This window comes from Ovis aries, chromosome 15, assembly GCF_016772045.2.
Source record: "Ovis aries strain OAR_USU_Benz2616 breed Rambouillet chromosome 15, ARS-UI_Ramb_v3.0, whole genome shotgun sequence".
In the NCBI taxonomy this organism is placed as follows: domain Eukaryota; kingdom Metazoa; phylum Chordata; class Mammalia; order Artiodactyla; family Bovidae; genus Ovis; species Ovis aries.
In genome coordinates, this window is record NC_056068.1 from 2,758,025 (window position 1) to 2,783,948 (window position 25,924).

A 25,924-nucleotide genomic window follows, 5' to 3' on the forward strand; every position below is an offset into this window, starting at 1 on the left:
TGTCATTCTATTCTGTTCTATTTTGGGCCAGTATCAACTATCTTGAATTGTTTTTGTTGTTCAGTTGCTAAGTCCTATCTGACTCTGCTACTCCATGGACTGCAGCACACCATGCTTTCCTGTCACTCACCATCTCCTGAAGTTTCCCCAAATTCATGTCCATTGAATTGGTGATGCCATCCAACTACCTCATCCTCTGTCTCCCTCCTCTCCTTCTGCCTTAAACATTTCCAAAGATCAGGGCCTTTCCTTGATGAGTCAGCTCTTCACATCAGGTGGCCAAAGTATTGGAACTTCAGCTTCAGCATCAGCCCTTCCAATGGGTATTCAGGATTGACTTCCTTTCGGATTGACTGGTTTGATCTTCTTGCAGTCCAAGGGACTCTCAAGAATCTTCTCCAGCACCACAACTTGAAAGCATCAGCTCTTCAGTGTTCAGCCTTCTTTATGGCCCAACTCTCACATCCATACGTGACTCCTGGAAAGACCATTCCTTCGATTATATTGACTTTTGTTGTCAAAGTGATGTTTTTGCTTTTCAACACACTGTCTGGTTTTATCATAGCTTTTCTTCTAAGAGGCAATCATATTCTACTTTGATTATTACAGTCACCATCCACAGTGATTTTAGAGCCCAAGAAGAGGACTGTCACTGCTTCCACCTTTCCCCCTTCTATTTGTCCTGAAGTTATGAGACCAAATGCCATGATCTTAGTTAGTTAGTTAGTTAGTTAAAGTATTTAGTTTTTGGCTGGCCTTTTCACTCTCTCCTTTCACTCAAATAAAGAGGTTCTTTAGTTCCTCTTCACTTTCTTCCATTACAGTAGTATCATCTGCATTCTGATATTATTGATATTTCTCGTATCTGTTTTAGAATTTCATATTTTGTTATGATATACTGTAGTTTTATAGTAGCACAAGTAGTGCTAGTTCTCCAATTTGTTCTTCTACTTCAATATTGTGTTGGTAATTCTGAATCTTTTGCCTTTCTGTATAATCTTTAGATAAGTTTGTTGATATCCACAAAATAACTTACTTGAATTTTGATGGGGATGTCATCGAAGTCCCATGTCAAGTGGGAGTAATAAGGTAAAAATAAATTTCTGTAAGAACAACTATCATTTGAGTTTTTGGAAGTAAGCCATGGAGTAAATTTCTTTAAAAAGGAATATGTTGACATAAGATTCAAGAGGGTGGCTTAGAAAGATCCTGAACTTACCTCCTCCCACAGACACAACAACTCTATTACTACATATGGATTAATTCTCCTGAAATTGATCTGAAATCTGGATAAGCAGTGTCTTCACAACAAAACAAAAAAGGACAGTATCTTGGTGGTTAGAAGAGCAGAGAGATGGGCTTACCAAAGGAAAATCAACACTCTGTCCATGGTAACCCTCATATAGGAAGGATTACAAAGGTACAGTTATTTCCCCTGGGGAGCAGATGAGTTAACCTCCAAATCAGATACCCCACATCTTGGATCCTGCACCAGAAAGATGGCCCCCTCATAAACACATGTCTTTGAAACCCAATAAGAAATATATTCAGAAAAACTATAGAGTTTCAAGGCTTCCCTCATAGCTCAGTTGGTAAATAATTTACCTGCAATGCAGGAGACCCTGGTTTGATTCTTGTGTCAGGAAGATCTGCTGGAGAAGGGAAAGGATGCCCACTCCAATATTCTTGGGTTTCCTTGTGGCTAAGTTGGTAAAGAACCCGTCTGCAATGCACGAGACCTGGGTTTGATCCCTGGGTTGGTTGACTTCCCCTGGAGAAGCAAAAGGCTATCCACTCCAGTATTCTGGCCTGAAGAATTACATGGACTGTATAGTCCATAGGGTCACAAAGAGTCAGAAATGACTGAGTGACTTTCACTTTCATAGAGTTTCAGGAAACAAATCCTCCACTTTTAATAGAACCGTGTGCAGACTCGGTTAACCCATAAAACAACATCAAAACACCAAGTTTAAAAGCACAGGGACAACAAACGAATGAGGACCCACTTACTAATCTTGAAGCATGTGCTGGAGAGGCAGGGACAAGTAGGGAAACACCCTGGAACAGAGACACTCCCTGTCAAGAATAATTTTTTCAAACAAAAGACATCAGGAAATTGCATAATGATAAACAAATCAATTCAATAAGAAGATATGACTTTCACAAATGCACTCAATGTAGGAGCACCAAAGTGTATAAAGAAAAATTTAATGGACTTAAAAGGAGAAATTTAAAACAACACAATGATAGTAGGAAACTTTAAAACCTCATTTTCATCAATGCTAGATCATTCCTACAGTAATTTAATAAGAAATGCCATTTCAGATTAGATATTTAGAGTTAATTGTCATTTATAGAATATCCCATCTGAAGGCATCAGAATACACATTTATCTTTCAAGGGCTCATGGATCATTATCCAAGAAACATTACGTGTTAGTCACAAAACAACTCTCAGTAAAATAAAGGAGACTGAAATAACAGCAAGCATCTTTACCAATCACAGTGGCAAGAAACTAGAAATCAATCACAAGAAAAAACAATAAAAAATATGCTACCAAACAAGTAATGTGTCATCGGAAAAGAGGAGAAATGAAAAGCATGTAGAAGGGAACAAAAACAAATACAACATACTAAAATCTATGAGATGCAGCAAAGTTGATTCTGAGAGGGAAGATTATGGCACGACAGGTTAACCTCAAAAAAATAAGAAAATGTCCCCAAAATAATATAACTTTACACATAAAAGAGCTATAAAAAAGTACATAGTGAAAATTTAATAGGAAGAAGGAAATAATAAAAACCAAAGCATAAATAAATAAACCGGAGGCCAGAGAAGTAATGAAAAATATCAATAAAATTAAGAGCTTGTCTTTCAAAATATAAAATTAACAAAACTTTAGTTAGACTACGCACAACAAAAACGAGGATTTAAATAAATAGAATCAGACAAGAAAGGGAAGAAATTACAATACAACACAGCAATAAAAAGACCATCACACACTAGTAAAGTAATTCTCAAAATTCTCCAAGCCAGGCTTCAGCAATACGTGAACCATGAACTTCCTGATGATCAAGTTGGTTTTAGAAAAGGCAGAGGAACCAGAGATTAAATTGCCAACATCTGCTGGATCATGGAAAAAGCAAGACAGTTCCAGAAAAAACATCTATTTCTCCTTTATTGACTATGCCAAAGCCTTTAACTGTGTGGATCACAATAAACTGTGGAAAATGCTGAAAGAGATGGGAATATCAGACCACCTGACATGCCTCTTGAGAAATCTGTATGCAGGTCAGGAAGCAACAGTTAGAACTGGACATGGAACAACAGACTAGTTCCAAATAGGGAAAAGAGTATGTCAAGGCTGTATATTGTCATCCTGCTTATTTACCTTCTATGTAGAGTACATAATGAGAAACTCTGGGCTAGAAGAAGCACAAGCTGGAATCAAGATTGCCAGGAGAAATATCAATAACCTCAGATATGCAGATGACACAACCCTTATGGCAGAAAGTAAAGAGAAACTAAAAAGCCTCTTGATGAAAGTGAAAGAGGAGAGTGAAAAAGTTGGCTTAAAGCTCAACATTCAGAAGATGAAGATGATGGCATCTGGTCCCATCACTTCATGGCAAACAGATGGGGAAACAGAAGAAACAGTGTCAGAATTTATTTTTGGGGGGTCCAAAATCACTGCAGATGGTGATTACAGCCATGAAATTAAAAGATGCTTACTCCTTGGAAGGAAAGTTATGACCAACCTAGATAGCATATTCAAAAGCAGAGACATTACTCTGCCAACAAAGAGTTGGACTGTGAAGAAAGCTGAGTGCTGATGAACTGATGCTTTTGAGCTGTAGTGTTGGAGAAGACTCTTGAGAGTCCCTTGAACTGCAAGGAGATGCAACCAGTCCATTCTAAAGGAGATCACTCCTGGATGTTCTTTGGAAGGAATGATGCTAAAGCTGAAACTCCAATACTTTGGCCACCTCGTGCGAATAGTTGACTCTTTGGAAAAGACTCTGATGCTTGGAGGGATTTGGGGCAGGAGGAGAAGGGGGTGACAGAGGCATCACCAACTCAATGGACGTGAGTTTGAGTGAACTCCGTGAGTTGGTGATGGACAGGGAGGCCTGGCGTGCTGCAATTCATGCTGCAAAGATTCAGACATGACTGAGCAATTGAACTGAAACTGAACTGATGAGATAACTATGAACAATTAAATACCAACAAATTGGACAACAAAATTGGTACAGAGAGACTATATTACAACATAATAAAGATTTTACATGATAAACCAGTGGATATCATCATACTCAATGGTGGAAAGCTGGAAGATTTTCCTTTAAGATCAAGAACAGTGGAAGAATATCCACTCTCACCTCTTTTATTTGACATAAAAATAAAAGTCCTGACTACTGCTGCCATCCATGATGCTTGAAGGGGCCACTGCACCATTACACCTCTATATTAAGAAGATAACATAGGGTGAGGAAAGAGACAGACAATATCCAAACTAAAAACAGCCTCTTAGTTTCATACAAGATGTAGAAGGAACTGGAACTCATCTATTGTATTGAAAACATCAAAATGAAAACGAAATGCTGAACAGTAATCAACAAATGAGACTGTAACCAAACAAAAAAATATATTTTACACTTAAAGAAGCCACAGAAAATGGTGGGAGAGTAATTTGGCTATAAAATCAAATCCCATACCTGTCAATGGGCAACCCCCAAACTGGAAAATAATTATATCACAGAAGTTATCCAACATGAGTAATAGCTCTAAGTCCCACACCAGGCTACCTAGAGTGGAGGTCTAGCAATTGGAAGGGGAGTTCTGAGACCATTTGATTTTGAAGCTCAGGAAGGCTTGAGTACAGGAACTTCTTAGGATTGAAACAAATACTCCACTCTTGGAAAGCACACACACAGTTTCATATGCACTGGAAACAAGCACTAAACAGTGACTCTGTAGAAGTCAGGGCCAAAACTACCAGTGAGCCTTGGAGTACCTTTGGACAGATGGGAGTTGTGTCTGGGGCAAGGACCCTGGTGACAAAGATCCTAGGATTTAGGGATTGGCATGAGCTCTCCCAGATGTAAACATTTTGGCTCCAAGACTTTGTCCCATCCAACAGACTTCAGATTCTAGTTCTGGGACACTTCAAGCCCAACAACCAATAGGATGGGAACACAGGCACAATCATGAACAAACAGGTTGTCTAAAGTTATATTGAGCTTATAGATATTTCTAAACATACTACTTGTCACAGCCTTCCCACTGGAGGGCAAAAAATCCAATTCCACCCAAAAGTTGTCAAGCACTAGTCCTTCCAACCAAGAAGCATGTATAACTCCTTGGATCAGTCTCACCCACAAAAGGGAAGTGACAAGAAACAAGAGGAACTACAATCTTGAAGCTTGTGGAAAGGATACCATAAATACAGAAAGTTAGACAAATGAGAGAACACAAAAATATGGTTCAAAAAAAGAAACAAGATAAAAACCCAGAAGAAAAACTAAAACAAAGATGTCTACTCTCACTACTTTTATTTAACGTAATTTTGGAAGTCCTAGACATGGCAAACAGAGAAAAAAAGAAATAAAACAATGCCAAATTGGAAAATAAGAAATAAAGTTGTCACTCTTTGCAAATGGCATGATGCTACCTACAGAAAATTCTAAAGATGCTACCAGAAAACTAGAGCTCATCAATAAATTCAGTGAAGTTTCAGGATGCAAAATTAATACACAGAAATATGGTGCATTTTTATATACTAACAACAAAAGATCAGAAAGAAAAATTAAAGAAACAATCAAATTTACTATCTGTAATAAAAATAATAAAATACCTAGTTATACATTTACCTAAGGAGGCAAAAGACCTATACTCTGAAAACTATGACACTGATGAAAGACCATGGAGATGACGCAAACAGATGGAAAGATATACTATGCTCTTGGAATAGAAGAATCAATAGTGTCAACATGATTATACTACCCAAGGAGATACATAGATTTAATGCAATTCCTATTAAACTACCACTGACATTTTCATAGAATTAGAGCAAGAAATTTAAAATTAGCATGGAATCACAAAAGACCCAAAATATCCAAAGCAATCATGTCAAGGGAGGAGAATGGAGCTAAAGGAATCAGGGTCCCTGACTTCAGACTACACTATAAATCCATAGTCATCAAAAAAATATGGTTCTGGCAGAAAACAAAAACAAAAACAAAACAGAAATGTAGCTGAACAGAACAGGATAGAGAGCCCAGAATAAAACCCGCATATCTATGGTCAGCGGATTTATGGCAAAAAAGGAAAGAATATACAATGAAGGAAAGTCAACCTCTTCAATAACTGGTGCTTGGAAACTTAGACAGCTATATGTAACATTATGAAATTAGAACATTCTATAACATCATACATAAAAAAAATAAACTCAAAATATATTAAAGAGCTAAATATAATGCCAGATATTACAAAACTCTTAGAGGAAAGCATGCAGAACACACTTTCACATAATTTGTAGCAATATATTTATGGATACACCTTCTAGAGTAATGATGATAAAAATCAAAATAACCAAATGGGACATAATTAAATTTAAAAGTTTATCACAGCAAAATAAACCATAAAAAATAAGAAAAACAGCCCACAGAATGAGAGAAAATGAATCAGTCAACAGAGGATTAATCTCCAAAATATGTAAACAGCTCATGTAGTTCTGTATTTAAAAAGACAATTAAATAGTTCAAAAAAAAAAGACAGACGATCTAGATAGACATTTCTCCAAAGAAAACATACAGATGGGCAAGGGGCACGTGTACAGAGGCTAAACATTAAAAATTAGAGAAATGCAAATCGAAGGTACTATTAGATATAATCTCACAGCAGTACAAACGATATCATAAAAAAGTCTACAAACAAAAAACGCTGGAGAGTGTGTGGAGAAAAGGTAACCCTACTACGTTATTGGTGGAAATGTAAACCAAAACTTCCAGATGTTAAAGCTGGGATTAGAAAAAGCAGAGGAACCAGAGATCAAATTGCCAACATCTGATGGATCATAGAAAAAGCAATAGAATTCCAGAAAAACCTTTACTTGTGCTTCATTGACTACACTAAAGTCTTTGTATGGATCACAACAAACTGGAAAGTTCTTAAAGATATGGGCATACCAGACCACTTTACCTGACTCCTGTGAAACCTCTATGGAGGTCAAGAAGCAACAGTTACAACCAGACATGGAAAAACGGACTGGTTCAAAATTGGGAAAGGAGTACACCAAAGCTATACTTATATAAAGCCACCCTGCTTATTTAAATTATGTGCAGAGTGTATCATGTAAAATTCTGGGCTGGATGAAGCTCAAGCTGGAATAAAGATTGCTGAGTTAAATATGAATAACCTCAGATATGCAGATGAAACCACCCTTATGGCAGAAAAAGAAGAGGAACTAAAGAACCTTTTGATGAAAGTGAAAGAGGAGCATGAAAAAGCTGGCTTAAAACTCAACATTCAAAAAACTAAGATTATGGCATCCCATCCCACCTCTTCATGACAAATAGATGGGGAAACAATGAGGACAGTGAGAGACTTTATTCTTGTGCTCCAAAATCACAGCAGATAGTGACTACAGTCATGAGATTAAAGGATGCTTGCTCCTTGGAAAAAAAGCTATGACAAACTTAGACAGCATATTAGAAAAAGCAGAGACATTACTTTGCTGACAAAGGTCCACATAGTAAAAACTATGATTCTTCCAGTCTTCATGTATGGGTGTGAGAGTTGGACCATAAAGAAGGCTGGCCATTAAAGAATTGATGCTTTTGAACTGTGGTATTGGAGAAGACTCTTGAGAGTCCCTTGGACTGCAAGGAGATCAAACCAGTCAATTCTAAAGGAAATCAACCTTGAATATACATTGGAAAGATTAATGCTGAAGCTGAAGGTGTCCATTAGTTTGGCCACCTAATGCAAAGAGCCGACTCATTAGAAAATATCCTGATGCTGGGAATGATTGAAGTCAGGAGAAGAAGGGGAACAGAGAATGAGATGGTTGGATGGCTTCACTTACTCACTGGACATGAGTTTGAGCAAGCTCTGGGAGATGATGAAGGACAGGGAAGTATGGTGTGCTACAGTCCATGAGGTCACAAAGAGTCGGACATGACTGAGCAAATGAACAACAACCACTATGGAGAACAGTATGGAGGCTTCTTAAAAGCTAAAACTAAAAACACCATACTATCTAGACATTCCATGCATGGGAATATCTCCAGAGAAAATCATTATTTAAAAAGATGCATGCACCCCAATGATCACAGCATCTGTATTTGCAATAGCCAAGAATATTATGCCAACTTAAGTATATGTTGACAGAAATAGGGAAGAAGATGTGATCCCCCTGTACAATAGAATATTGCTCAGCCATTAAAAAGAATGAAATAATGCCATTTGCAGCAACATGAATAGACCTGGAGTCTATCATACTGAGCGAAGACAAATATCATATTATAGTATTTGTATGTGGTATCTTAAAAATGATAGAAATGAACTTATTTACAAAACAGAAACAGACTTTGAAAAAAAAAATTTTTGTTTTTCAAAAGGTAGTGTGGTGGTGGTGGGGAACAAATTAGGAGTCTGGTATTAACATATATACAGTACTATATATAAAATAGGTAATCAACAAAGAACTACTGTATAGCACAAGTAACTCCATAATAACATATACGGGGGAAAAATCTGTAAAAGATCCTTAAAAAAATAAAAGTACTAACAACCATAATCAGAATATAAAAAAGAAATAAAAAGCATCAAATTCAGAAAGAAAGAAGTAAAACCATCACTATTTACAGATGTCATATGAAACTTAAAAAAAGGGGGGCTCCATAAAATGTTAGCATTGATGAGTTATTTAGCAAAGTCACAGAATACAAAATTAATATACATAAATCAAATAATATACATAATAATATATATAAATATGCATAATAATATGCATAAATACAAAAAACAATACATTAAGTGTCTCTATGCACTAAAATTGATTATCAAAAAATAAGTAAGCCCAATTTCAATTGTATCAAAAAAATTACAGCATATAGGAATTAGTTTAACTATGGACCTGAAAGATATGTACATTGAAATGTATGAGATATTGATGAAATATTTTGAATTATACACAATAATAGAAAGATATTTTGTGCTCATGCTTTGAAGGACTTGTATTGTTAAAATGTTCATAATACCCAAATCATTTTATAGAATCAATACAACCCTTATTAAACTTCCAATGGCCTGATTCACAGAACAAGAACAAATAATTATAAATATGTATGAAACTACAGAAGATCCTGAATAGTCAAACTACTACAAAATTACATGATAATAGCGCAAAAATAGAAACACATATCCACAGGACAGAGTGGAAAGCCCAGAAATATACTCACATATATATGAATATCTAATCTATGACAAAGAAGCAAAGAACATACAATGGAGAAAGAGAGGTCTTTTTGTTTTGTTTTGTTGTTTGATAAAGTGTACTAAAAAACTGGACTGCCACATGCAATAGAAGGAAACTACTATCTCATGTCACCTGCATACATCAACTCAAAACTTAATGTAAGACCTGAAACTATAAAATCCTAGAATAAAACAGATCTCATTGACATTGGTTTAGCAATATTTTTGTGTATCTGTCTTCTGAGTTAGGAAAAACAAAGATAAAAATAAACAAGTGAGACTACATTTAACCAAAACCTTTTGCACAGTAAAAGAACTCATAATCAAAGTGAAAAGGTAATCTACTACATGGAAGAAAATGTTTGTAAACCATAAACCTGAAAAGAAGTTAATATCCAAAATATATGAAGAACTCATATAACCCAACTGCAATAAAATAGTCAGTCTTATTAAAAATATACTGATGATCTGAATAGACATTTTACAAAGAAGACATACAGATGGCCTACATGAACATAGAAAGATGTCCAACATTACTTATTCTAAGGAAAATGCAAATCAAAACCACATTTACATGTCACCTCACATCTCTTAGAATGCCTATTATCAAAAGGACAATAAATGACAAATGTTACCGAGGATATGGAGAAAAAGAGAAACTTGTACAGTGTTGGTGGGAGTGTAATTGAGACATCTACTATGAAAAAGAATTTGGAAAATCCTCAAAAATTAAAAAAGAAATGGAATTACCACCTCTGGCTATTTATCTGAAGAATCTGAAAACACTAATTTAAAAAGATATATGCACATCCATGTCTATTGTAACATTATTTACAATGGAAAAGACATGGAGACTACCTAAGTGTCCATATATGGATGAATAGATGAAGACAATCTTATGTATATTTTAATCGAAATACCCCTTAGACGAAAAAACGAATAAAATCCTGCCATTTAAGACAACATGGATATGCCTTGAAAGCATTATGGTAAGTGAAATATGTCAGACAGTGAAAGGCAATTAGTACTTTATATATATATATATATATATATATATATATATATATATATATATATATAGTGTGTGTGAGATTTTATAAAATTGCTCATATATATATGTTACTGTATATATAGATACATGTGTATATATATAATATATATATTATACATATACATGTACATTATATTATCACCAAGGGACCTATCCAAGAAGATAAAACAATTATAAATATGTACATAGCTAAAATAAGAGAATTAAATACACAATGCAAATATTAGCAGATATAATGGGAGATATTTACAACAACATATTAGTATTAGGAGGCTTTAATACCTGACTTGGAGAATTTTGAGCATTACTTTACTAGTGTGTGAGATGAGTGCAATTGTGCAAAAAGGAGTACATCAAGGCTGTATACTGTTACCCTGCCTAATTAACTTATATGCAGAGTACATCATGAGAAATGCTGAGCTGGAAGAAACACAAGCTGGAATCAAGATTGCCAGGAGAAATATCAATAACCTCAGATATGCACATGACACCACCCTTATGGCAGAAAGTAAAGAGAAACTAAAAAACTTCTTAATGAAAGTAAAAGAGGAGAGTGAAAAAGTTGGCTTTCTGCTGCTGCTGCTGCTGCTGCTGCTGCTGCTGCTGCTGCTAAGTCGCTTCAGTCTAAAGCTCAGCATTCAGAAAACGAAGATCATGGCATCTGGTCCCATCAATTCATGGGAAATAGATGGGGAAACAGTGGAAACAGTGCCAGACTTTATGTTTTTGGACTCCAAAATCACTGCCAATGGTGATTGCAGCCATGAAATTAAAAGACACTTACTCCTTGGAAGGAAAATTATGACCAACCTAGATAACATATTCAAAAGCAGAGACATTACTTTGCCAACAAAAGTCCACCAACAAAGGTCCATCTAGTCAAGGCTATGGTTTTTCCAGTGGTCATGTATGGATGTGAGAGTTGGTCTGTGAAGAAAGGTGAGTGCCAAAGAACTGATGCTTTTGAATTGTCGTATTGGAGAATACTCTTGAGAGTTCCTTGTACTGCAAGGAGATCCAACCAGTCCATTCTAAAGACCAGTCCTGGATTGCCGGGGTCCAGCCCCGGTGGATCCAGGGAATTCGAAGGGTGGACGGCGTCGGCGTGGAAAGACTTGTTTACTTATTAATGATAGATTAGATTAAGAAACTATAGTGTAGTAAGAAGATTAAGTGGAGGAAGAGGGCTGAATAGCTTGGTTTACGCGGAAGGCCAATAAAATTCCAGACAAGGAATTTGCACCATCTACGTTGGGCCAACGGCGCCCGCTTGAATATCTAAGGGTGCCTCGCCTTAAGCTCCCTTTCTCGCGGGTCTTAACAGCCGGGGCAAGCAAGTAGACCTGGTGAGCCTCCGCGCTCCAGGTGGAAATTCAACCTGAAATTAAAGTAAAGAGCAGAGAGAGGGAAAGAGAGAGGAGAAGAAAGAGAGAGAGAGAGACACGGGGGGAGCCAGAGTGCCAAGAAACCAGGCCGGGAGACTAGTTAGAGAAGCTGGTCCAAGAAGCTGGCCCCCGGCCCCAGAAGCTGGCCCCAGAAGCTGGCCCCATCCTTTATTGTTCAGAAGGCCTTTTATACTTTTGATAAAACACAGAGATCAATGGGTAACACAAGATTATGTAGCGTTCGCAGCTCAAGCTCTTTCTATACATCATTTGGTATACAAAAGGTCTCAGGTGATTTACATTATCTTCTGGCCAAGAGGCTTGTTAACACTTTTGGCTCTCTTCCTTAATGAATGTTAATCTTGTTTCCCCTGAAGTGTTTTTCTTTAATCTACATCTCCTTAAAGCATTAAAGTTACATCTCTATAGAACAAAGGTGCAGTGGGACACAACAAAGAGGGTACTTAACTCAAAGATCTAATGTTGCTAACACAAGGTCTACTACTTGTTTTTCTAACTATATCTACAACTAAAGGATGTGAAAATTTGGCAGAAAATATTGACTCAACAAATGAAACCTTTAATCAGTCCTAAAAAGATTTTGACTCCTCGGAAGCCCCTACATTCCTAGGATGTTTTAAGCTTCCTGTGCCTCCTGCGGTCAGGAGGCCTCAAACAATCACACAGCGCAGCTGTAGGAGTCCTGCAGGCAGGCTAGAAAGCCATCAGAGGGTTTTTTGGATTGAAACACTCTTTTAAATGCAGAAGACTAAAGCCCTGAATTGACTTTTTCCAAAAAATGTCAGAAGAGTGGAAAAGCAGAGCACAAAAGCCGGCAGATTTTTGTTGGGGTACATGCTTAGGAATTTCCAGAGGGGTCCCTGAAGTCTGAGCACGCCTTGCGTATGTCAGCTTCCTTCCTCATGACCTTGTCACGGGCGGGATCCCTCACACTGGCTCCCAGCACTGGATGTTCATTGGAAGGACTAATGCTGAAGCTAAAACTCCAATACTTTGGCCACCTCATATGAAGAGTTGACTCACTTGAAAAGACCTTGATGATGGGAGGGATTTGGGGCAAGAGGAGAAGGGGATGACAGAGGAGGGGATGGCTGGATGGCATCACTGACTCGATGGACATGACTTTAGGTGAACTCCAGGTGTTGTTGATGGACAGGGAGGCCTCGCTTGCTGCAATTCATGGGGGTACAGAAAGTCAGACACGACTGAGTGACTGAACTGAACTGAACTGAATACCTGACTTATGTCAACGGATAGATCATCTAGACAGAAAATCAATTAAAAAATTCATCTTTAAGAACACATTAGATTTTATGGATTTAATATATATACGTAGAACATTCCATCCAAAAGCAACAGAATGCATATTCTTATGAAGTACAAATGGACATTCTCCATGATAGATCACATGATAGGTTACAATACAATTTTCAGTTAATTGAAGAAAATTGCATGTGAAGCATCTTTTCCGACTTCAGTGCTCTGAGACTTAAAATCAACTACAAGAAAAAAAAACTGCAGAAAGCACAAACACATCTAGGTTAAACAAAAAAACAACTAAACAACCAATGGACCACTGAGGAAGAGAAAAATAAAATAAAAAATACTAGGAGACAGGTGCAAATGCATCCATAATGATTCACAACATAGAGAACACTGAAAAAGCCTTTCTAAGAGAAATCTTAGCCTTACAATCTTAGCTCAGAAAACAAGAGAGTTCTCAAGTAAGCAACTGAACCTCAAACCCAAAGAAACTAGCAAAAAGAAACAGACCTAAAGAGACTAGTAAAAAGAAAAAAAGAAAAAAACAACAACAAAACCCAAAGATAGTAGGACAAACATCATATAGATTAGAGTAGAAATAAATAAGAGACTAAGACACTATAGAAAAGATCAATGAAACTAAGACTTAGTTCTTTGACATGACACCATAACACTCCTAGAAGAGATCATAGCCAAAACAATCTCTGACATAATGTTAAAAATGTTTGTTGTTTTTTTTTCAGATCAACTTCCCAATATAATAGAAATAAAAACAAAAATAAATAAGTGGAACTGAATTAAAATTACAAACATTTGCCTAGCAGAGAAAACCTTCAACTGAACAAAAAGACATGGATGAGAGAAATATTTGGTAATGAAGTAGCTGACAAGGGCTTAATTTCTCAAATATAAAAACAGTTCATACAAAACAACAACAACAACAAACCCAAAGAATCTAATGGAAATGGGCAAAATACCTAAATAGACTTTTCTTTAAGAAGACTTACAGTGGCCAACAGACACATGAAAAGATGTTCAGCATTGCCAATTATTAGAGAAATACAGATTCAATCTACAATAAGGTAGCACTTCACACTGAGCAGAATGGTTATCATTAAAATCTTCACAAAGAACAAATGCTGGAGATGGTGTGGAGAAAGGGGAACTCTACTATACTGTTGGTGGGAATGTAATTTTGTACAACCACTGTGGAGAACAGTATGGACATTCCTTTAAAACCTTAAAATAGAACTGCACATGAACCAACAATCCAACTACTGGTCATATATCTGGAGGAAACCATAATTTAAAAAATACATGCACCCCGAAGTTCAACAGCAGCACTATTTATAGGAGCCAAGATATTGAATCAACTCAAATATCAATTGACAGAGGAAAGGAAGAAGATGTGGTACATATATACAATGGAATATTACTCAGCCATAAAATAATGCAGCACTTATTAGTATAAAGTAATAATGAATATTCAGTTCAGTTTAGTCACTCAGTCGTGTCTGACTCTTTGCCACCCCATGAGTTGCAGCACGCCAGGTCTCCATGTTCATCACCAACTGCCAGAGTTCACTCAGACTCACCTCCATCGAGTCAGTGATGCCATCCAGCCATCTCATCCTCTGTCATCCCTTCTTCTCCTGCCCCCAATCCCTCCCAGCATCAAAGTATTTTCAAATGAGTCAACTGTTCGCATGAGGTGGCCAAAGTACTGGAGTTTCAGCTTTAGCATCATTCCCTCCAAAGAAATCCCAGAGCTGATCTTCTTCAAAATGGACTGGTTGGATCTCCTTGCAGTCCAAGGGACTCTCAAGATTTTCTCCAACACCACAGTTCAAATGCATCAATTCTTCAGCACTCAGCCTTCATCACAGTCCAACTCTCACATCCATATATGACCACTGGAAAAACCATAGCCTTGACTAGATGGACCTTAGTCGGCAGAGTAATATCTCTGCTTTTGAATATGCAGTCTAGGTTGGTCATAACTTTTCTTCCAAAGAGTAAGCATCTTTTAATTTCAAGGCTGCAATCACCATCTGCAGTGATTTGAGAGCCCCCAAAATAAAGTCTGACACTGTTTCGACTGTTTCCCCATCTATTTCCCATGAAGTGATGGGATCAGATGCCATGATCTTCGTTTTCTGAATGTTGAGCTTTAAGCCAACTTATTCACTCTCCTCTTTCACTTTCATTAAGAGGCTTTTTAGTTCCTCTTCACTTTCTGCCATAAGAGTATTGTCATCTGCATATCTGAGATTATTGATACTTCTCCAGGCAATCTTGATTCCAGCTTGTGTTTCTTCCAATCCAGCGTTTCTCATGATGTACTCTGCATATAAGTTAAATAAGCAGGGTGACGATATACAGCTTTGACGTCCTCCTTTTCCTATTTGGAACCAGTCTGTTGTTCCATGTCCAGTTCTACCTGTTGCTTTGTGACCTGCATACAGATTTCTCAAGAGGCAGGTCAGGTGGTCTGGTATTCCCATCTCTTTCAGAATTTTCTACAGTTTATTGTGATCCACAAAGTCAAAGGCTTTGGCATCCAGAAATAGATGTTTTTTTTTTTTTTTTTCTGGAACTCTCTTGCTATTTCCATGATCCAGCGGATGTTGGCAATTTGATCTCTGGTTCCTCTGCCTTTTCTAAAACCAGCTTGAACATCAGGAAGTTCACGGTTCATGTATTGCTGAAGCCTGGAGAATTTTGAGCATTACTTTACTAACATGTGAGATGAGTGCAATTGTGTGGTAGTTTGAGCAGTCTTTGGCATTGCCTTTCTTTGGGATTGGAATGAAAATTGACCTTTTCCAGTCCTGTTGCCACTACTGAGTTTTCCAAATTTGCTGGCATATGGAGTCCAGCACTTTCACAGCATCATCTTTCAGGATTTGAAACAGCTCACCTGGAATTCCATCACCTCCACTAGCTTTGTTCATAGTGATGCTTTCTAGGGCCCACTTGACTTCATATTCCAGGATGTCTGGCTCTAGATGAGTGATCACAGCATCGTGATTATGTGGGTCGTGAAGATCTTTTTTGTACAGTTCTTCCGTGTATTCTTGCCACCTCTTCTTAATATCTTCTACTTCTGTTAGGTCCACACAATTTCTGCCCTTTACCGAGTCCACCTTTGCATGAAATGTTCCCTTGGTATCTCTAATTTTCTTGAAGAAATCTCTAGTCTTTCCCATTCTGGTTTTTTTTTTTTTTTTTTCTATTTCTTTGCATTGATTGCTAAAGAAGGTTTTCTTATCTCTTCTTGCTATTCTTTGGAACTCTGCATTCAAATGCTTACATCTTTCCTTTTCTCCTTTGCTTTTCACTTCTCTTCTTTTCTGAACTATTTGTAAGGCCTCCCCAGACAACCATTTTGCTTTTTTGCATTTCTTTTCCATGGGGATGGTCTTGATCCCTGTCTCCTGTACAATGTAATGAACCTCCGTCCATAGTTCAGCAGGCACTCTATCTATCAGATCTAGGCCCTTAAATCTATTTCTCACTTCCACTTTATAATCATAAGGGATTTTATTTAGGTCATACAGAAATGGTTTAGCAGTTTTCCCTGCTGTCTTCAATTTGAGTCTGAATTTGATAATAAGGAGATCATGGTCTGAGCCACAGTCTGCTCCCGGTCTTGTTTTTGTTGACTGTATAGAGCTTCTCCATGTTTGGCTGCAAATGATATAATCAATCTGATTTTGGTGTTGACCTTCTGGTTATGTCCATGTGTAGAGTTTTCTCTTGTGTTATTCTAAGAGGGTGTTTGCTATGACCAGTGCATTTTCTTGGCAAAACTCTATTAGTCTTTGCCCTGCTTCATTCTGTATTCCAAGACCAAATTTGCCTATTACTCCAGGTGTTTCTTGACTTCCTACTTTTGCATTCCAGTTCCCTATAATGAAAAGGATATTTTGGGGGGGTGTTAGTTCTGAATAGTCTTGTAGGTCTTCATAGAACTGTTCAACTTCAGCTTCTTCAGCTTTAATGGTTGGGGCATAGACTTGGATTACCATGATATTGAATGGTTTGCCTTGGAAACAAACAGAGATCATTCTGTCATTTTTGAGATTGCATCCAAGTATTGCATTTCAGACTCTTTTGTTGACCATGATGACTACTCCATTTCTTCTGAGGGATTCCTGCCCGCAGTAGTAGATATAATGGTCATCTGAGTTAAATTCACCCATTCCAGTCAATTTTAGTTTGCTGATTTCTAGACTGTCAACGTTCACTCTTGCCATCTCTTATTTTACCACTTCCAATTTTCCTTGATTTGTGAAATCTGACATTCCAGGTTCCTATGCAATATTGCTCTTATAGCATCAGACCTTGCTTCTATAATCAGTCACATCCACAGTTGGGTATTGTTTTTGGTTTGGCTCTATCCCTTCATTCTTTCTGGAGTAATTTATCCACTGATCTCCAGTCGCATATTGGACACCTACTGACCTGGAGAATTACTCTTTCAGTATCCTATCATTTTCCCTTTTCATTCTGTTCATGGGGTTCTCAAGGCAAGAATACTGAAGTGGTTTGCCATTCCCTTCTCCAGTGGACCACATTCTGTCAGACCTCTCCACCCTGACCCGCCCGTCTTGGGTTGCCCCATGTGCATGACTTCATTTCATTGAGTTAGATGAGGCTGTGGTCCTAGTGTGATTAGATTGTCTAGTTTTCTGTGAGTATGGTTTCAGTGTGTCTGCCCTCTGATGCCCTCTTGCAACACCATCTTACTTGGGTTTCTCTTGCCTTGGGTGTGGGGTAGGTATCTCTTCACGGCTGCTCCAGCAAAGCACAGCCACTGCTCCTTACCTTGGATGAGGGGTATCTCCTCATTGCCACCCTTCCTGACCTTTAATGTGGGATAGCTCCATGGAAACACACCTCAACATAATAAAGACCATATATGAGAAGCCACAACTAACATCATACTCAAAGACAAAAACTGAAAACATTTCATCTAAGTTGAGGAAAAAGATTAGGATGATATGATACTAAATATGGAAAATTGTGAAGAAACCTACAGAAAACTACTAGTTTATCAATGAATCTGGCAAAGTTGCAGGATACAAAGTTAATATATAAAGAATTGAAGAAACAATCTCATTTGCCACTGCATCAAAAAGAATAAAATACTTATGGATATACATATCTAAGGAGGTAAAAACCTATACTCAGAAAACTATAAGGCACTGATGAAAGAAATCAAAGATGACACAAACAGTGGAGAGATATACCATGTTCATGGACTGAAGAATTAATATAATTAAAGCAGTCATATTATCCAAGGTAGTCTACAGATTCAATTCAATCCCTACAAAAATACCAAGAACATCTTTTCACAGAACTAAAATAAATAATTTTAAAAATTGTATGGAAGCATAAAAGAAACAAACAGTCAAAACGATCTTGAGAATGAAGTACAGAGCTAGAGATATCACACTTCTTGACTTCCAACTATATTACAAAGCTTCAGTAATCAAAATAGTATGGTTCTGGCCCATCAGACACATCAATCAACAGAACAGAATAGAGAACAAAGAGCTATGGTCAGTTAATCTACTGCACAGGCAGTAAGAATATACAATGGAGAAAATAGTGTCTTCAAAAGATGGTGCTGGAAAAGTCAGACAGTAACAAGTAAAAGAATTAAATTAGACCATTTTTCACACTGCATGCAAAAATAAACTCAAAATGGGTAAAAAACTAAATGTAAGACTAAGAATCAAAATTTTTCTAGAAGAAAACATAGTTAGAAATAATTTGCAGTGGCAATTTTTGGATTAAAGCAAAGGAAATAAATACAAAAATAAATAAATGGGACTTAATAAAAAGCCTTTGCACAGCAGCAGCAAAGATATACATTTAAAGACAACCTATTGAATAGGAGAAAAATATTTGCAATTGCTATGACTGATAAAGGATTAATAGTCAAAAATGCATAAACAGATCAGAAACAATATCAAAGCAAACAAACAACATAAGTAAAAAACAAAATATAGGCAGAAGGTCAGAACGGACATGTTTCAAAAGTAATAGTGATCTCCAGCAGGCACAAGAAAAGATGTTCAATATTATTAATTATCAGAGATATGCAAATCAAACCACATGTTATCACCTCATACATGTTAGAATGGATATCATCTAAAGGGACACAAATATCAAATGTTGGTGAGTTTTTAGTGAAAAGAGAAACCATATATATATATATATATATACACTTCCCATACTCTTTTCCAAAATGGCCACAAGATGTGGGTATGGGAAGAGTATGGGAAGCTCTCCAAAATCTAAAAATAGAACTGCCATGCATGTGTATATGCTAAGAGATCAGATGGTAAAAACTGTCATATAACCCAGGAATCCTACTCTTGGACATACATCTTAAAAAATGAAAACACCTAATTCAAAAAGATATAGGCAAACCAATATTTATAGCAGAATTATTTGTAGTTGCCAATATATGAATTAACAGATAGGTGGATAAAGAAAATGTGATAAGTATATATATTCAATGTGATATATATATGTGTGTGTGTGTGTTTGTGTGTGTGTGTGTATGTATATGTATATATATATATTCAGTCACAAAAAGAGAATGAAATTTTATCATTTGCAGTAGCATGGATGAACTGGGAGGGGCATTGACTGGGATGGACTGCTATGGTTTTTTAGTTACATGCTTGCTTAGGGATTGGTTTCCACAGAAGATAATCAAATTATTCTATACACTGTACATCTGAAGGAAATACCTCTGACACATCGAAAGGAAGTTGGTGTGGGTTTGGTGTAAGACTGCTGAATATAAGAGGAATAGGCAATTAAAAACATAAGGTCTAATTTCCAAATATTCTTTGAAAAAATGATTTGCGCCTATGTAAATTAAGTGTATTATTAGTACTGAATTTGGGGGTCATGAAAGTAGCAATTAATAATAACTTCGAAATAGAACTGGGCTTGATCCTATCCTCTAGTCTGAATTATTGTTGTTGTTGTTGGGTCAGTAAACATTCTGTATCATTGTTTCTCCAGTTGCAAAACCAATCAATAGTACTTGAAACCTTCCAATAACTTTAATATTTCTTACATCAAATTTTATTGAACAGTGATAATATTGTAATTAGCCTCCAATTAAAATAAATAAAATTAAATTTTAAAAACTTGCAAATAATATTTGGATTTGGTTTTTATGGTATGGTTTTTACTTATATGGTTTTATAAGTATCTAAAAGAGAATCAAAATCTAAGAAGCTTAGAAAAATATAAGTCATTATTATTAATACAAATCTATTCAACATATAATTTCACTTTTTCTGAACTTAATATTTTCATTGTTACTTAGACTGAAAAGATGGGATTATTCAATTCAACATAATTCAACAAATATTTACTTAATGAGTATGCTTTGTATGGAGTACTCTTTTAGACCTGTGAGATGCAGAGATTGTGTTCAAAAAGCTTACAGTTTTTTTTACAATAAATGAATGAATATGATAATTATTATGATATAGTTGAAAAATATCACCCAGATCTCCTCCATTGCAAGTGGACTCTTTACCATCTGAGCCACCAGGAAAGCCCTTTATAACCATATTTAGTATATTAAAAGACATTAAGAGAAAGAAAATCAAACTGACTTTAGGGACATTTCTGTCAGTCCAGTAGTTAAGAATCTGCCTGACAATGCAGAGGACACAGATTCATTCCCTGGTCTGGGAAGATTCCACATGCTGCAGGGCAACAAAGCCCATTTGTTGTAACTACTGAGTCTGTGTGTCCTAGAGCACATACTCTGCAGCAAGAGAAGCCACCAAATGAGAAGCCCACACACTACAACTAGAGAATAGCTCTTCCTTGCTGCATGTAGAAAAAGCCTTTATGCAATAATGAAGACACAGTGTAGCCAATAAACAAATAAATATACACTGCATTTAAAGAAAGGTAATTAAATCTAGTGAGGAAATAGTTTGAAAATATTATGAAGACAGAAATTAAGAGTAGATGAGATAGTGATATTTTACTTTAATTTTACAGCTTACCAGTGAATAGGATCATTTAGGAGATAAAGACAGGCAGGATAAAGATTCTGAATACTAAAACAGAGGATTTTGGTACCTTGGCAATACCCCCCTGGCAATTACCTCCATACTGGGTACTCTGCCATCTCCTGGAGCTTGGTCAAACTCATTCCTATTGAGTCAGTGATGCCATTCAACCATTTCATCCTCTGCCATCCCCTTCTCCTTGGGCCTTCAATCTTTGTGAGCATTAGAGTCTTTTCCAGTGACTCAGCTCTGCTCTTCACATCAGGTGACCAAGTATTGGAGTCCCTCCAAATGAATATTCAGGATTCATTTCTTTTAGGATTAACTGGTTTGATCTCCTTTCAGTCCAAAGGAATCTCAAGAATCTTCTCCAACAACACAGTTCGAAAGAATCAATTCCTCAGCATCCAATCTTCTTTAAGGAGCAACTCTCACATCCATACATGACTACTGGAAAAACTGTATCTTTGACTAGATGGACATTTGTTGGCAAAGAAATGTCTCTGCTTTTTAATGGCTGTCTAGGTTTGCCTAGGCTTTTTTTCCAAGGAGCAAGTGTCATTTAATTTCGTGGCTACAGTCACCATCTGCATAAATAAATAAATATACACTGCATTTAAAGAAAGGTAATTAAATCTAGTGAAGAAATAATTAGTTTGAAGATATTATGAAGACAGAAATTAGGAGTAGATGAGATAGTGATATTTTACTTTAATTTTACAGCTTACCAGTGAATAGGGTCATTTAGGAGGTAAAGACAGGCAGGGATAAAGATTTTGAATGCTTAAACAGGGGCTTTTGGTACCTTGGCAATACCCCCTGGCAATTACCTCTATACAGGGTACTTTTTATTTTGGAGCCCCCTCAAAGGAAAAGTCTCTCACTGTTTCCATTGTTTTCCCATTTATTGGCCATGAAGTGATGGGACCAGACACCATGATCTTTGTTTTTTGAATGTTGAACTTTAAACCATTACATTTGCTCTCCTCTTTCACCTTCATCAAGAGGTTTTTTTAGTTCCTCTTCACTTTCTGCCATAAGGGTGTTGTCCTCTCCATATCTGAGGTTATTGATATTTCCCCCAGCAATCTTGATTCCAGCTTGTGCCTCATTCAGCCCAACATCTTGCTTGATGTACTCTGAATAGAAGTTAAATAAGTGGGGTAAATCAGCATAGAAGTTAAATATGCAGTACTAGTGGGTCTTTAAAGGAGATATTTGTGGCAACTGCTATTCATACCCTGCCCACACCGCTTCCGCATTTAAACTCTATATGCCTAATTTGCTTATCACAGCCCTTTATGAGATATTTATCTTTTGACCAAGAAAACATTTCTTCTCAACCTCTCTACTTTTGGTAAAACAGTCTGCCTGGTAACCCTCAATGCACTTCCCAAGCACAAGGTTGAAATCATTATACAAGGTCATGCTTTATTACTCCAACAAACAGACTGATATAGGGACAGAGCTGACATACAAGTCAGATTCTTCCCAGATGTGTGATACATAAGTCTTAGAAGGATGAGATAGAGAGGTGAGAGAAGAAAAGAGAGGGAAACTTAGCTTGATAGCATACTTTGATCACTTGACATTAGTTTTATGTCTAAATTAATAACATGTGTACCCTATATGCTACGTGTTATAATTTTGCTGGAATGAGAAAGGATGAAATACAAACAGGCTTAAAAATGAAAAATAATGTACCACCGTACTAGAAAAAAAAAAATGACATATCTATTTTTAGTGTTGTTTAGTGGCTAAGTCATGCCAGACTCTTTTGTGACCCCATGGACTGTAACCCATCAGGCTTCTCTGCCTGTGGGATTTCCCACACAAGAATACTGGAGAGGCTTCACATTTCTTTCTCCAGAGGATATTCCTAATCCAGGGATCTAACCCACCTTTCCTGCTTTGTCAGGCATATTTTTTACCACTGAGCCACCAGGGAAGCCCCTCTCCACAGCAGTCTCTCTGTGTGGCACTTGAGAATGCCATGGTCCCTCCAAGATATGGATAATGTTGATTTTTCAGGGACTTGGTGGTTATGGTTGAGATTTGTCTTACAATTGTAATAAGAAACACAAGGGCTAGTCCAGCCACAACATTGGCTTCAAGGAGAGAGAATACCTGTAGAGCTTTGCCACAAGTATCAATAATATGGGTCCAAGCAAATTCCACAGGCATTTTTGGCCAATAGCATTGCTATCAATATGGTGAGACCAACAATACCTAGATGAATATTACTTCTGAAGACAATATAATAAAGTAAAAAGTAGCTTATGTACAAAGAAACATAACTGCATATTATTAAAACAAGTCAGCATAAAGTACATATATATATTTGTTTTTGTTGTTCAGTTGCTAAGTCATGTCTGATTTTTTGCCATCCCATGGACTGCAGCACACCAGGTTTCCCTATCCTTCACTATCTCATGGAGTTTGCTCAGGTTCATGTCCATTGAGTTGGTGATGCTATCTAATCATTTCATCCTCTGCCACGCTCTTCTTCTTTTGTCTTCAATCTTTCCCAGCATCAGGATCTTTTCCAAGGAGTCAGATCTTAGCACAGGTGGTAAGTGTTGGAGCTTCAGCTTCAGCATCAGTCCTTCCAATGAATATTCAGGGTTATATTACTTTAAGGATTAACTGATTTGATCCTCTTAAAGTTCAATGGACTTTCAAGAGTCTTCTCTAGCATCACAATTCAAAGTCATCAATACCTTGGCATTCAGCTTTCTTTATGGTCCAATTCTCAAATACATCATGACTACTGGAAAAACCATAGCTTTGACTAGACAGAGATATCTATATCTATCTATCTATTTATCTATTTATTTTAAAACTATAATTTAAATAAAATCATGATTTTAAAATATATATTTCTTTCTCACTGTTGAACTTGGGCTGTAAATGTGTCACATTTTAGCAGTGGTCAGGACATGCACATACCATGTGTATAAGTAGAAAGTATCATGGGGATGTTAGAGAAAATGATCATGATTTAATCATATAGATTTTAATATTACAGTAAAATTGAAAACAGAAATAGACAAAAAGCAAAATTCACCTTCATTATTATTGCAATACAAGCTTGTGTTCTTTATAGAGAAAATTTTCTCACATAAGTAACTTATCAAAAAATACTATAAATAGTTTAGGAAATAAAATTATTTAAAATATATATTTTAATAATAATTTTTTAAAAAGGTGTGTAGTAGATATACCCTACATTTTTATTGCAAAAGTATTCTAGTCAACTAAACTAAATCCTGAGTAATATTTTTACAGTTGCTAAACAATAAACCCCAATAAAATGACATTAAACCCTAACAAGAAGATTTTAGATTTTTTTAACCATTTAATTATTTTTATTTTATTAAAAGCACCATTTGTACTGGTTTATGCTATTAATTTCATACTGTTCATGGGGTTCTCAAGGCAAGAATACTCAATTGGTTTTCCATTTCCTTCTTCAGTGGACCACATTCTGTTAGACCTCTCCAACATGAACCACCCATCTTTGGTGGCCCCACATGGCATGGCTTAGTTTCATTGAATTAGACAAGGCTGTGGTCCGTGTGATTAGATTGACTAGATTTCTATGATTATGGTTTGTGTATCTGCCCTCTTATGACTCTCGAACACCTACCGTCTTACTTGGGTTTCTTTTACCTTGGACATGGGGTATTCTTCAGGGCTGCTCCAGAAAGCACAGCCACTGCTCCTTACCTTGGAGGAGGGGTATCTCTTCATAGCAGCCCCTCCTGACCTTGAAGGTGGAGTTGCTCCTCTCGGCTCCACCCAGACCTCGGGCGTGGGGTAGTTCCTCGCACACACCACCACTAGACCATTCAGGTATGATCTAAATCAAATTCCTTATGAATATACACTGGAAGTGAGAAATAGACTTAAGGGACTAGATCTGATAGATAGAGTGCCTGATGAACTATGGACAGAGGTTCGGGACATTGTACAGGAGACAGGGATCAAGGCCATCCCCATAGAAAAGAAATGCAAGAAAGCAAAATGGTTGTCTGGGGAGGCCTTACAAATAACTGCAAAAAGAAGAGAAGCCAAAAGAAAAAGAGAAAAGGAAAGATATGAGCAGCTGAATGAAGAGTTCCAAAGAATAGCAAGGAGAGAAAAGAAAGCCTTCCTAAGCTATCAATGCAAAGAATTAGAGGAAAACAACAGAACAGGAAAGGCTAGAGATCTCTTCAAGAAAATTAGAGAGCCAAGGGAACATTTCATGCAAAGTTGGGCTTGATAAAGGACACAAATGGTATGGACCTAACAGAAGCAGAAGATGTAGAGGAGGCAAGAATACACAGAAGAACTGTACAAAAAAGATCTTCACAACTAAGATAATGATGATGCTGTGATCACTCACCTAGAGCCAGATTTAGATCATACCTGAATGGTCTAGTGGTTTTCCCTACTTTTTTCAATTTAAGTCTGAATTTGGCAAAAAGGAGTTCATGATCTGAGCCACAGTCAGCTCCTGGCCTTGTTTTTGTTGACTGTATAGAGTTTCTCCATCTATGGCTGCAAAGAATATAATCAATCTGATTTTGGTGTTGACCATCTGGTTATGTCCATGTGTAGTGTCTTCTCTTGTGTTGTTGGAAGAGGGTGTTTGCTATGATCAGTGCATTTTCTTG